We start from the raw sequence: 12646 nt of genomic DNA, 5'->3' as shown, positions 1-12646 counted from the left end.
CTCCCTGTGCTCCTCCAATTCTGGCCTCCTGAGCATCCTTGATTTAACCTCTCCACCATCAGTGGCCGTGCCTTCGGCTGCCTGGACCCTTAGCTCTGGAATTCCCTCCCTAAACCCCTCTGTCTCGCTTTCCTCCTTTAAGATGATCCTCAAAACCTACCTCTTCAACCAAGATTTTGGTCACCTGACCTAATGTCTCAGTGTCAAATTTTGTTGTGCACCTGTGAAGCACTTTTTAATATTTTACCTTAAAGGTTCCATATAAATGAAAGTTGTTTCACGTCCACCGCTTGGAATTTTACCACAAAAGTAAAATGCTGCCGATGCTAGCAATCTGAAATAAAAACAGAAAGTGCTAGAAATATTTAGCAGGTCTGGCAGCATCTATGCAGAGAGAAACAGAATTAATGTTTCAGATCTACGACCTTTATCAGAGCTCCTGGTGGTCTGAAGAAAGAACAGACCGGAACAGTTCTGATGAAGCAAAAGCAAAATACTTCGGATGCTGAAACGATAAGTCTGTTTCTCTCTCCGCACATGTTGCCAGTACTTGCTGGAGTATTTCCAGCATTTTTTATTTTTGTTTTTAGAAATTTTAGAAATTTGCCTGATTTCTACCAGAAGGAGAGAGTTAAAATTCCTGCCTTCAATCTCTAGATTGCTACTCCGATACCAAAACTATTAGGGTACCATACCCAAGCCTAAACATGCAACTTATGCTCTCACTTGCCATAGACAGAAACACACGCTGCATACCAGATTCAATGGTAACTTGTACACCAGGCTTTACGGTAGATGCTGTCACATGACTCAAAGAAGCATTGATGTGATTTGTGAAAGGTTCGAGACTGTTGACTAAATCCTGCCACCTGTTGGACATTTTAATTATATCCTTAAAATAGAACTTACATTTCCATAGCACCTTTCATGGCTTCTGGGACATCCCAAAACACTTTAGAGGCAATGAAATACTTCTAAAATGGAGTCACTGTTGTAACATAGGAAACCGGAAGCCAATTTTCTCATAGTGATCTCCAGCAAACAGCAACACAGTTAAGAGATTTGGAACAGAGAACAAACGAGGAAGTGCTACTGAGGACCGGTCAGAGGTGCCTGTGGGACATTGTGACAGAGAGATGACGGATGCTGTCAGGACATGTTCTGCATCTCCTGGACATACGCCTTGCCAGAGTGGCAGTAGAGCAGGCAGAAGAAGACAGGGCCAGCCAAAGAAGACCTGGTGAAGTACATTTGAGGAGGACCTCAAGAGTGGGACACCAGCTGGGCTGGAGCGAAAGAGATTGCGATGGACCAGGGCCACTGGCAGAGTCTTGCTGCCCGTTGTCCTGCATGGGACTGGAGGAGCTAAGCGAGTAAGTAAGGCAGGAGATACTTCTTTACCATGAGTCGTGCAGTTCTGCATGGGCCCTTTAAATTTTTATCACACTGCCACAGTATTGCTGTAAATTAAAGGGGCTGACTTATATACAGCCTGTGTGGCGAATTCTGGGTTGCTCTGCAACTGTGCCGCTTAGAAGGAACATTGGTTGTGAGATGCAGAGTTAGTGGTTTGAGACCAGAAACTATGTCAACATTCAGGATTAGGTTGGTTGGGGGGCAAAGGAGTTGAAGGGATAGGGGAACAAGATGGATAAATACAATCAGAACTAATTGCTTGTGTGGAGAGTAAATGACCCCCAACTAAAACGAAACGTGCACTGGTAAAAACGTAGGCAATTCGCATCCCTTTGAGATCAACGGACTGAGAAGTGGGCAGGATATTTATTCAATAGAGTATTATCCAATCGTAATAGAAAATTATTCCTTGGAGTAGAGAGAGAAAGACCGAGAACCAGTGAGGGGGGCCCTGAGAGAGGTGGAAATCCAGGCTGTGTGCATCCCAGTGAAGGAAGAGAAGGAGAAAGGACAAAAATGCTGCTTTGAATAGATTCTGAGAAGGATTTTTTTTGAACAAGTCAGGGACAGCACTTCAAATAAAACGGAGACTTGGCAATGGGGTGAAACCGATGACATAGCAACTTCTAGAGTTTCCACACTGAGGGTGAGCCAGACGCAGAATGGATTCCAATGAATTTCAAGGCAAAAAACCCAGAATTAGTTAAGAAGTAACTAGATTCTGTGATGGGACTATCGGATGGGGTGAATTGTCAAGCCTGTGACCTTGTTCTGTATTCACAAGGACAGAAGCAGCCTTGGCGGAGGTTATATTGTGGGGACTGGTGGAGGAACTTGCCACTGGACCTTTTTTAACATTTGGATTTAATCCACTCGCACCACCACTAGTGCACAGTGTTTACCATCTACAAGATGCACTTCGGCAGTTCACCAAGGCTCCTTCAACAGCACCTTCCAAAACTGCTACCTCTACCACCCAAGGGGAACAAGGGCAGCAGGTGCATGAAAACATCACCACCTACAAGTTCCCCTCCAAGTCACCCACCATCCTGTCTTGGAAATATATCTCCGTTCCTTCACTGTCACTGGGCTAAAATTCTGGAACTCCCTTCTTAACAGCGCCGTGGGTGTACCCACACCACATGGACTGCAGCGGTTCAAGAAGGCAGCTCACCACCGCCTTCTCAAGGGCAACTAGGGATGGGCAACAAATGCTGGCTGTGGTAAAGTGGACTGCTATGTACCTTTAAGTGAATGTAGTTAATCGACCACGTGGCTGTGTCAACCAATCGCTATACAGCGGGCTACTTGGGTAACTGTAAGTCTAGAGCTGGAGGTGATTGAAGAAGCACGCTTCGTGTTAGTGTCCTGTTCTTAGTTACAATAAACCACCAGTGTTTGTTAAGTAATTCGGCCTCTCTCTGCCTATGTTGTTTCAAGCACTGACCAGTGTGTGGATATCAAGGGTGCAGCTCGCGTTCGAAGGATACAGCGAACCCGATAACCCAAAACATAAAACTGACCTTGCCAGCAATGCTCACAGACTAAGATTTAATTTTTCTTTCTTACTAGCACTCTGTGTGAGACTCCAAAGACCTGAGTTCCATGCCACTCGCTGCTATTACACAGAAGTGTCTGACAACCCCATCCCTCCAGCAGAGGAGGGCCAGACACATCAACGACTGAGAAACATTTGCATTTATGTTGATGTTATCTGTGAATGAGCTTGTATTTGTTTTAGTGGCACCTTTTTATCCTGCACTGAGCTGCAAACAAGCAAAGATTCGCCAAAATACTCCAAAGATAACATGATATTGGTTCTGGTCCACCAACATCTCAAGTGTAAAATTCTCATCTCTATTTTTACAATGCTCCATGGCCTTGCCCCCTCCCTATCTCTGTAACCTCCTACAGCCTTACAACCTCCAAGATTTCTGCGTCCTTCTAACTGTGGCCTTTTGTATCTTTCCCAGTGAATGTCCAATTAATCTGATTTTTCTGGTGCTGCTTGTAGGGGAAAGAATGTTAGTCCAGGATCTTGCTCTTCAAACAAGTGCCTTAGGTTCTTTAACACCCACCTGAACCACTAGGCCAGGCAGCCTGGGCCTACAGTTAATGCCTTCACTCAGGACAAGAAGTTAAATTAAGGAGGCATGAAAAGGCAGGGGAATTGACGTTAGTTATTAATGTTATCACTGTTCGGGTGCAAAAAAGTGACAATAGAAATGAAGGCCCGAGCTGGAACCCAGAGCGATAATATAATAGAAACTGGGAAATAAGAGTACTGATCTGAAATGCTTTTTTTTCTTCTGGGAAGATAACAACCAGTTTCCACAGCTGATTAATTGGGTACTTTCTGGAGCTAAAATTGGAGCAAGTCAATCTTAGAAGGTTTGTCATCATTTGCCCCTCGGTATCGAAGACAACAATCAGAATATCACCTCATCTTCTGCAGTGAGCCCTTTGATAGAATCATAGACTGAATCAGCATCAAAGGAGGCCATTCAGCCCATCAGGCCTGTGGCAGCCCCTTGAAAGAGCTATCCAATTAGTTCCACTCCCGGGTTCTTCCCCATAGCATTGTAGATTTTTTTTTCACTTCGACTATTTATCCAAGTCCCTTTTGACAGTTACTATTCAATTTGCTTCCACTACCCTTTCAGGCAGCATATTCCAGATTGTAACTACTCACTGTGTAAAAAAAAAAAACAGGTTTCTGACATCACTTCAGGCTCTTTCGTCAATTACCTTAACTCTGTGACCTCCATTAAAAGCGTTCAAGATTTTGAACACCCCTATCAAATCTCCCTCTTAACCTTCTCTGCTTCTCTAGTCTCTCCACGTTACTGAAGTTCCTCATCCCTGGTAACACCCTGGTAAACCTCTTCTGCTGCCTCTCTAAGGCCTTAATATTCTTCCTAAAGCATGGTGCCCAGAATTAAACACAATATGAGATCTAACCAGTGTTTTGTAAAGACTTAGCGTAATGTCCTTGCTTTCGTACTCTGTAGAATTCCATTTTAACAGCTTTCTCAAATCTCCAGGCCTCTCTGTTCCTGCACCCCCTTTAAAATTGTACCATTTAGTTTATATTGTCTCTCCTCATTCTTTCAAAATGCATCACTTCATACTTCCCTGCATTAAATTTTCTTCTCATGTCTGCCATTTCACCAGTCTGTCTATGTCCGCCTGAAGTCTGTCGCTACCCTCTTCATTTATTATATTTCTGAGTTTCGTATCATCTGCAAACTTTCAAATTATGCCCTGTAAACCCAGCCCCTAGAGCCCCTGTAGGACAAAGAACATGACCTGTCAAAGGGCGGACGAGCTGTCACGCTTGCCAATGGTCACCCAGGGGGGGCGGCCATGTCACCTTAAAGACACTTTCTGGACCAGACTGGCGAGCCCCAGGATATTAGCCTACAACCATCTTGCATGAGAAGATCACATCGATTAATGTCAAGGAAGCCAGCAACTGAGACCCCCAGGATTGTGCGGCACCCAGATGTGGCTGGGGTGGGGGGCGGGGATGCACATCTGACATTGCGGGAAAGGCAATGTATGACGAGGTTAGAGTGGGTGTCTCTGTTTAACCACATGTTTATGAATATCACAGAGAACTGAGCTTGGCAACCTGGAACGTAAGGACTCTGACAGACACAAGAGCATGCTAACCTTTCACTACAAGCTAACTTAATATGAAATAGTCACCAACCAGCAACAGATGATTGTATTCGAAGAAAGTACCTCAATTACCCAATAATTGAAAGGTAAGTAATTAATAATCAAATAATTAATAAGAATCAGATTATGTTTATTTCTGTATTTCCTACTAATATTCCCACGTTAGGATTAAAGTCCGAAAGTTAAAAATGCTGCAGCAGAAGCTGTGAGAAAGGAACCCTGAACGACCCAGTATTGGTACCTATCAGAACATACCGACCTTGACTGGTTTAGTGCTGGTCTAATGAATGGGACATTGATGAAGCATTAAGATAAAGGATACATTTTGAAATAATCCATTGTTTTACATTTAAGGCCATGTGCGCAAATGGCCAGAGCCAACAAAATTAACCCTTACACCATTACTGATCAATTGGCCATTAGCAACAACTACGGGTTAAAGTTGGGTGATCCAGAGTTGGGTTTAATAGAGGGCCTCGGGAACAATTGTGTTTATGTTCACCAAGCTCACCTGAAAACCAGTTACAGAGGGAGTTTCCTGTCAGTGCAGGAATCAATAGTGAAGCACAGGACCCAGGGACGGAGGCAGAATTCCTGTCAGCATGGACCCCGGATAGTGCAGTTTCCCCCAGGGGCAGAGGCATGAAGGGTTGAGCTAATTGACAGATCCTCGGGGTCAAAGGGAGTTTCCTGTCTGCGCGAGGACTGATGTCGTGTTTGGTTGATAAGTATATTTTTGTTTTCTTTTTATTAGTTAATTGATATGTCTACAATTAATTGATAAGTGTATTGTTTAATTTTGCTTATATTCAATAAACTTTGGTAATGCAGGCTAATTCAGTGCCTGAGTCTTTGTCCTGATGGTTGTATCTCTGTCGAGCTAAATCAGTTTAAAGGGTTGATTTGGGATCCAGTAATTAGGCTGCGTGCAGCTAAATTAAATCAAGTCTAAATTGATCAAAACACCCCCTTTTAAACGTACATGTGTTTTTCTGACATCAGATGGACAGGCAGTTACAGCCAGTGGAAGAGAGAGTACCGGACCTTCCACTATATTGGAGGAGTAAATCATCTCCATGGAGTTGGGTTTCTTGATCTCACCGAGAGTTGATAAAGCTGTCGCGGCAGTGAAGTTAGTCAGTGACAGGATGTTGAGAGTGGATGCTAAGCCCATCAGTTTTATCTCTCAACAATTGACAGCAATGATGTCACAATTTTGGCTGTGTATCAAAAGATTCAAGAAGCTCTTGGAGAGAGCATCTGGTAGTTATGGGAGGCTTTAATGCAAAGTTGGGAGAAAATAACAACATCGTTCTTGTGGCAAATATGGACTTGGTGCAACCAAGCAAGAGGGGGCTAATGCCCCTTGATTGGTTAGAAGGCAACAAGTTGCTTAATACTGCTTCTGTCATAGAGATAGTCAGCACGATACATGGACTTCCCCTGGTAAGTGTCACAAGGACCAAATTGATTAAATCATAGTCAGAGGACAGATAGAAAAGAAGGGTTAGATTCCAGAGCCTTGCCTTGTGCTGATCCTGGTTCTGACCATCAACTAGTACGGGCAAAGATCACAGGAAAAAGTTGATGTCATAAGCTAAAGAACACCCAAGGGAAAACTGGAATTCATCATGAGAGCCCAACGGAACTTGAGAGAAAAGTAAAAGAACAGATGCAGGGCAAAAAGGGGTGGCCACTACTGTCAACAATGCGATTGACTGCATTAGGTGAGCTATACCCGAAACAAAATGCAAAACAGCCATGGATGACAGTTGAATGTTTAGGCCTCATAGAGATGTGCGACAGAAAGGCCAGTGGTGTATAAAGCAGAGATTACCTCAGATTGTGTGCTGATATGACGACAGCCTGTACAAAAGCCAGAATCAACTGGCTGAATGGAAGAGCTGACGAATCAAGAATGGTAACACCAAGAACATGGACTTTCAGCAGTTCAAGAAGGCAGCTCACCACTATCTCCTTAAGGGCAATTAGGGATGGGCAATAAATGCTGGCCTAGCGAACAATGCACACACCCCCATGAAGGAATTAAAAAAAAATATATTCACTAGTCAAGGTCATAGCAGGAAAGAAGTGTGTGAATTCAGTCTGAAAAACAACCATTCCCCACTACTCCCTGCTTTCTGTCTCATAGCCAGTTTTGTACCCATGCTGCCAGTGTCCCTATAACCCCAAGGGCTTCATTTTTTTAAACAATTCTTTGCAATTCATAACGATTTATGTGATTCTTTGTTAAATGCCTTTTGAAACTCCATATACACAACAACCATCACACTACCCTCGTCATCCCTCTCCTTTAGTTCATCAAAAAACTTACTATTGAGACCAGCTTTTACACGTAAACATACGAATTAGGAGCAGGATTAGGCCATTCAGCTCCTCATTCAATAAAATCATGGCTGATCTGATTGTGGCCTTAACTCCACTTTCACACCTACCCCCATAACATTTGACCCCCTTGTTAGTCAACAATCTATCTACCTTTGCCTTAAAATTATCAAATGACTCTGCCTCCACCAATCTCTGGGGAAGACAGTTCCAAAGACTCATGACCCTCTGAAAGAAAAAAATTTCTCCTCACCTCCATCTTAAATGGGAGACCCCTTATTTTTAAACTGTTTCCCCCTGGCTCTAGTCTCTCCCACAAGGGGAAGCAATCTCTCAGTGTCCACGCCGTCAAGTCACTTCAGGATTTTACATGTTTCAATAAGATCATCTCTCAATCTTCCAAACTCCAATAGATACAGGCCCAGCCTGTCCAACCTTTCCTCGTAAGATAACCCACAAACCCACCCCCCCACCACTGCCCACATCCCAGGAATCACTCAAATGAACCATCTCTGAACTGCTACTAATGCATGTATATCCTTTCTTAAAGAAGGAGACCAAAACTGTGCATAGTACTCCATTTGAAGTCTCACCAACAACTGTAGCAAAACATCCCTATTTTATACCAAAACAAAAACGGAATTACCTGGAAAAACTCAGCAGGTCTGGCAGCATCGGCGGAGAAGAATAAAGTTGACGTTTCGAGTCCTCATGACCCTTGACTCGAAACGTCAACTTTATTCTTCTCCGCCGATGCTGCCAGACCTGCTGAGTTTTTCCAGGTAATTCTGTTTTTGTTTTGGATTTCCAGTATCCGCAGTTTTTTTGTTTTTATCCCTATTTTATATTCCATTCCTCTTGCAATAAACAACATTCCATTTGCCTTCCTAATCACTTGTTGTACCTGCATACTAACTTTTCCTGGTTCATGTGCCAGGACACCCAGATCCCTCCGTACTTCAGAGTTCTGCAATCTCTTTCCATTTAAATAATGTGCTGCTTTACTATTCTCCCTGCCAAAGTCGAAAAGTTCACATTTTCCCACATTATCCTCCATCTGCCAATTTTTTTGGCCACTTAACCCTTCCAATTTACTTTCCTACCTATCTTTGTATCATAGGCCAATTTAGCAACCACGTATTCAGTCTCTTCAACCAAGTCATTGATATGATTTGTAAATAGTTGAAGTCCCAGCACGGAAGCCTGTGGCGCTAAACTTGTCACATCCTGCCAACCTGAAAATGACCCATTTATGCCTACTGTGCTTCCTGTTAGCTAACCGATAATCTATCCGTGCTAACATATTAACCCCTACACCTTGAGCTCTTATTTTACGTAGTAACCTTTTGTGTGGCACCTTGTCAAATGCCTTCTGGAAATCCAAGTATAGCACATCCACCAGTTCCCCTTGTTGAGAAGCCCATACTTACTTTTTTTTTTAGTTTGGAGGTCAGGAACACCGGTTCCCAACGAACCTTGGGTCTCTTGCGCATGCGACGGCAGGAAATAGTCGCACATGCACAGTTCATTTTCTTTTTTAACATTCTTCAGGTCGGGGACTGGCCCCATTCGCCTGTGCAAAAGAAAAAAGAGAAGAAAGAGAGGAACAGAGTCAAAAGGCAGGTCAAATGACCTGATAGGGAGCTCCGTTATCTTGTCGGTGTCCCAGGGAACAGGACACAGGAAGGGGACAGGGAAAAGGTCCCAAACCAGGAAGGGGGTCATGGAGAGGTCAGAAAGGGTGGCCCCAAGTAAGGAATAAAGGCAGGAGACAGGAATAGGTCCCCTTAAGTGAGGTCAAAAAAAGGAGCTGAGTAATAGACTCTGAATTCAAGAAAGAGCTTCAGGGACCAGACTTTGAGTGAAGTGAGCATGAGAGGAGCCCTGAAGACCTGAGAAGGCAGCCAAAGGTTGGCGATTCCATGCTGCAGGCCATTGTGGGAAAGGTACCCCTTTGGAGCAGTGGTGTTTGCTTGGCATAGTCGAAGGTCTGAAATTGTGCATGGATGGTGAAGCTTCAGTGAACTCAGAGATCCAGGGGAAAGGGAAAGGAATCTTGGAAGGTGAGATTGAAACCCTGAGAGGTTGGTCATTGTTGAAGACGTCCGAGTAGAAGCAGCTGTTGATGAGGATTCAAGGTGAGACCTTCAAGTGTGGAGATTGGAAACCCTCATGAGACAGACAAAGTTTCAGTGAGATTGGTTGGCTCACATTGTGACAAGCGTCTGTGTGGGTTGTTGAGAAATCCACGGAATCTGTTTTGGTCACATCTGTCATCTATTGTGCCAATGTGGTGTGGCCGACCACAGCTCGCCTGTTAATTCATAGGCACCTCATACCTACCCTGAATGTTACAGTATAAGATAGATATTGGAAATGATTTTTACCTTTCTGAACTTATATAGTAAAGTTTATTTTTGTTTGTTTAAAACCCATAGAATCTTGTATTATACACTTAGTAAATGCATTGAATCTCAAACTTTATCTACTTTAAACAAAATGTTATTGGTCCCAAACTGGATCTCCTCCCACATCTGGCCAAGGATCATAACATAAACTGGGGGCTCATCCAGGGTCTTGAATCCACAGAAAAATATGAGTGTTGATACTTGCTGAGGTTAAGGTTTATAAGATTTCCACAGTGAATTTTACTAGACTGATTGAAAAGCAGAATGGCTTTCTCAATGGCTAATATTTTTTCTGGAAAGGGGAGATTTATCCCTGAGTGATTTGCAACAACTGACCAAGGCTAGTTTAATTGCATTAGCAGAAGGGTTAAAGTTAGAGTTCAAAGCAGAGGCTAAGAAAGCAGAAATAATTGAGGTAATAGCACAGTATCTGGGATTGGAAGAAGAAAAAGTTAAAATCCAGGTAGCCATTCTGTTGAGTTAGCTAAAATTCAGTTACGGATGATGCAGCTTAAAAATGAAAATGCTCGACTTGAACGAGAGGAAAAAGAAAATGAAAGAGCAAAGGAAATGGAAATGCAAACGAAAATGATGAAAATTGGGCTGTAGACTTAAGTGAAGCATCCTTCACTGAGTTAAAGACCATGAATAAGAGGAAAAATAAACACAATTGTTGAGTCATGATAATTCTATGATGTTTAAATTCTGCTAATTTTATTCATTCATGGGATGTGGGCATATTGTTACAGTTAAACTTTTGTAACTGTATAGTATGATGTGTAATTGTGGAGCAAAATGAAAAGTTTATCTGTATTGCATGCAATAAGCTATTTGTTAGAATTTTATGATGTTAAGTTCTTACAAAGAAAGTGTAAAGCCATTGCAAAGAAACCTTCACAGCAGTGAAGCTTTCTTTCTTCCAAAGTGATAAGTATTAAGAAACCTTTACTTACCTTTGTTTTCAGTCCGGAGGTCGGGAGCTCTGGTTCCTGATGAACCTTGGGCCTCTTATGCATATGCCTGCCGGGAAATGGCTGCACATGCGCAGTACGGTTTTCTTTATGTTCTTCAGGCTGGTGACAAGCCCTGCACAGAATGAGCAAAGCAAGAGAGGGAAGAACAGCGCAAAAAGGCACGTCAGATGACCTGATAGGGAGTGCCATTGTCTTCTAAGTTTCCCAGGGAGCAGGACAGGAAGAAGGTCCCAAACGAGGGAGAGGTGCGGGGGGGGGATAAAGACAGAGGACAGGAATGGGTCCTGTTAAGTGAAGTTAAAGAATGGAGCAGAATAATAGGCTCCAAGTTCATGAAAGAGCTGCAGGGAGCAGATTTTGAGTGAAGTGGGCACAAGAGGAGCCCTGAAGATCTGAGAAGGCAGCTGAACGTTGATGACTGCGCCAATGGCCTGTAGCATGGAAAGATACCCTTTTGGAGCAGTGGTGTTCTGCTTGGCATGGTTGAAGATCTGAAATTGTACATGAAAGATGAAGCTTGAGTGTACTCGGAGAGCCAGCCGAAAGGAATCTCAGAAGGTGAGATTGAAATGCTGTGAGGTGGGGTCATTATTGAACACGTCCAAGTAGGAGTGACTTTTGATGAGGATTCCGAGGCGAGATCTTCAAGAGTGGAGATTGGAAGCCTTCGTGAGAAAGACAAAGTTTCAGTGAGATTGGTTGGCACACGTTGTGACAAACACCTGGGTGGGTTGTTGAGAAATCCATGGAATCTGTTTTGGTCGCATCTGTCATCTATTGTGCAGTGTGGTGTGTCTGACCACAGTTTGCCTGTTTGTTCACATGTACCTCATACTTACCCTGAACACTAGAGGGTAAGGTAGATATTGTAAATTGTTTCATCTTTCAGAACTTCTATATTAAAGTTTACTTTTGTTCAAAACCCGTGGCATCTTGCGGCTTTATTCACTTTGTAAGCATCTTGAATCTCAAACTTTATCTATTTTAAACAAAATGCTATTAGTCCCTAGCCAGATTTCTCCCCTCGTCCCAGGGCCTGGCCAACGATTATAGCATCCTATACCACGTTGCTTGTTACTTCCTCAAAGAACTCCAATAAGTTAGTCAAACATGATCACCCTTTCAAAAAACCATGTTGACTCTGCCTGATTGCACTGAGATTTTCTCAGTGCCCTGCTATAACTTCCATTTCCTGCTTTCCGTCTCCCTCCACTCATGAATAGAAGAGTCACATTCACTAGTTTCTCATCTGATGGGACTTTTCCAGAATCTAAAATTAAAACCAATGCATCTACTATTTCAGCAGCCACTTCTTTTAAGACTCTAGGAAGAAGTCCACCAGGGCCTGGGGTTGGGGACCTGCTGGCAATGAACAGTTGCAGTTTGAACAGTGGAAGTCAGATACACCAGGTCAGGGATGTTTCAGGTGAGGCTCCCGCAGCTCGTGTTTTGTATTTAGCATTAGCAATGCCATGTCCTCAGAGGACAAGGTGTTGTCTTCCTGGGTGATTTCTCTTCTTGCTTTCTTACCTTGACCAAGTCATCACCACTCTGGGCATCTCATTAACGTTGTTTCAAAGTTGCTTTTAAACAGATTTATATTTCTTCTGACTGCAACAAAATTGCTTTTCTCTTATCAATGCACCAAAACATTTCTTCAGGGGCTCATCCATTGCTCATGCGCACCACATGACCTCAGCATGGCAACGCAGCATGTAGCTTCGGGATCGTTTGACATATCAGCTTTTATAAGGATTTTGGTGCCTGAGAACTGCACCTCTGAGATTGCAGCACTCCTTCAGTACTGCACCTTGAGCA

The 12646-nt window shown here is 43.2% G+C and overlaps 1 protein-coding gene across 1 annotated transcript in view; it reads right to left on the bottom strand.

Annotated features, from left to right (window-relative positions):
• hdac3 (histone deacetylase 3) overlaps positions 1 to 7047 on the bottom strand; it is a 177004-nt gene extending 169957 nt beyond the window's left edge. Inside the window, exon 1 of the mRNA XM_078551145.1 lies at positions 7043 to 7047. The gene's annotated coding sequence lies outside the window, so the exon portion shown is untranslated. The remainder of the gene's footprint in view (positions 1 to 7042) is intronic.
• Between the last annotated feature and the right edge of the window lie 5599 nt (positions 7048 to 12646).

The sequence above is a fragment of the Cetorhinus maximus genome, chromosome 10, assembly GCF_964194155.1.
Source record: "Cetorhinus maximus chromosome 10, sCetMax3.hap1.1, whole genome shotgun sequence".
In the NCBI taxonomy this organism is placed as follows: domain Eukaryota; kingdom Metazoa; phylum Chordata; class Chondrichthyes; order Lamniformes; family Cetorhinidae; genus Cetorhinus; species Cetorhinus maximus.
This window is presented reverse-complemented; position numbering and strand designations above follow the sequence as displayed.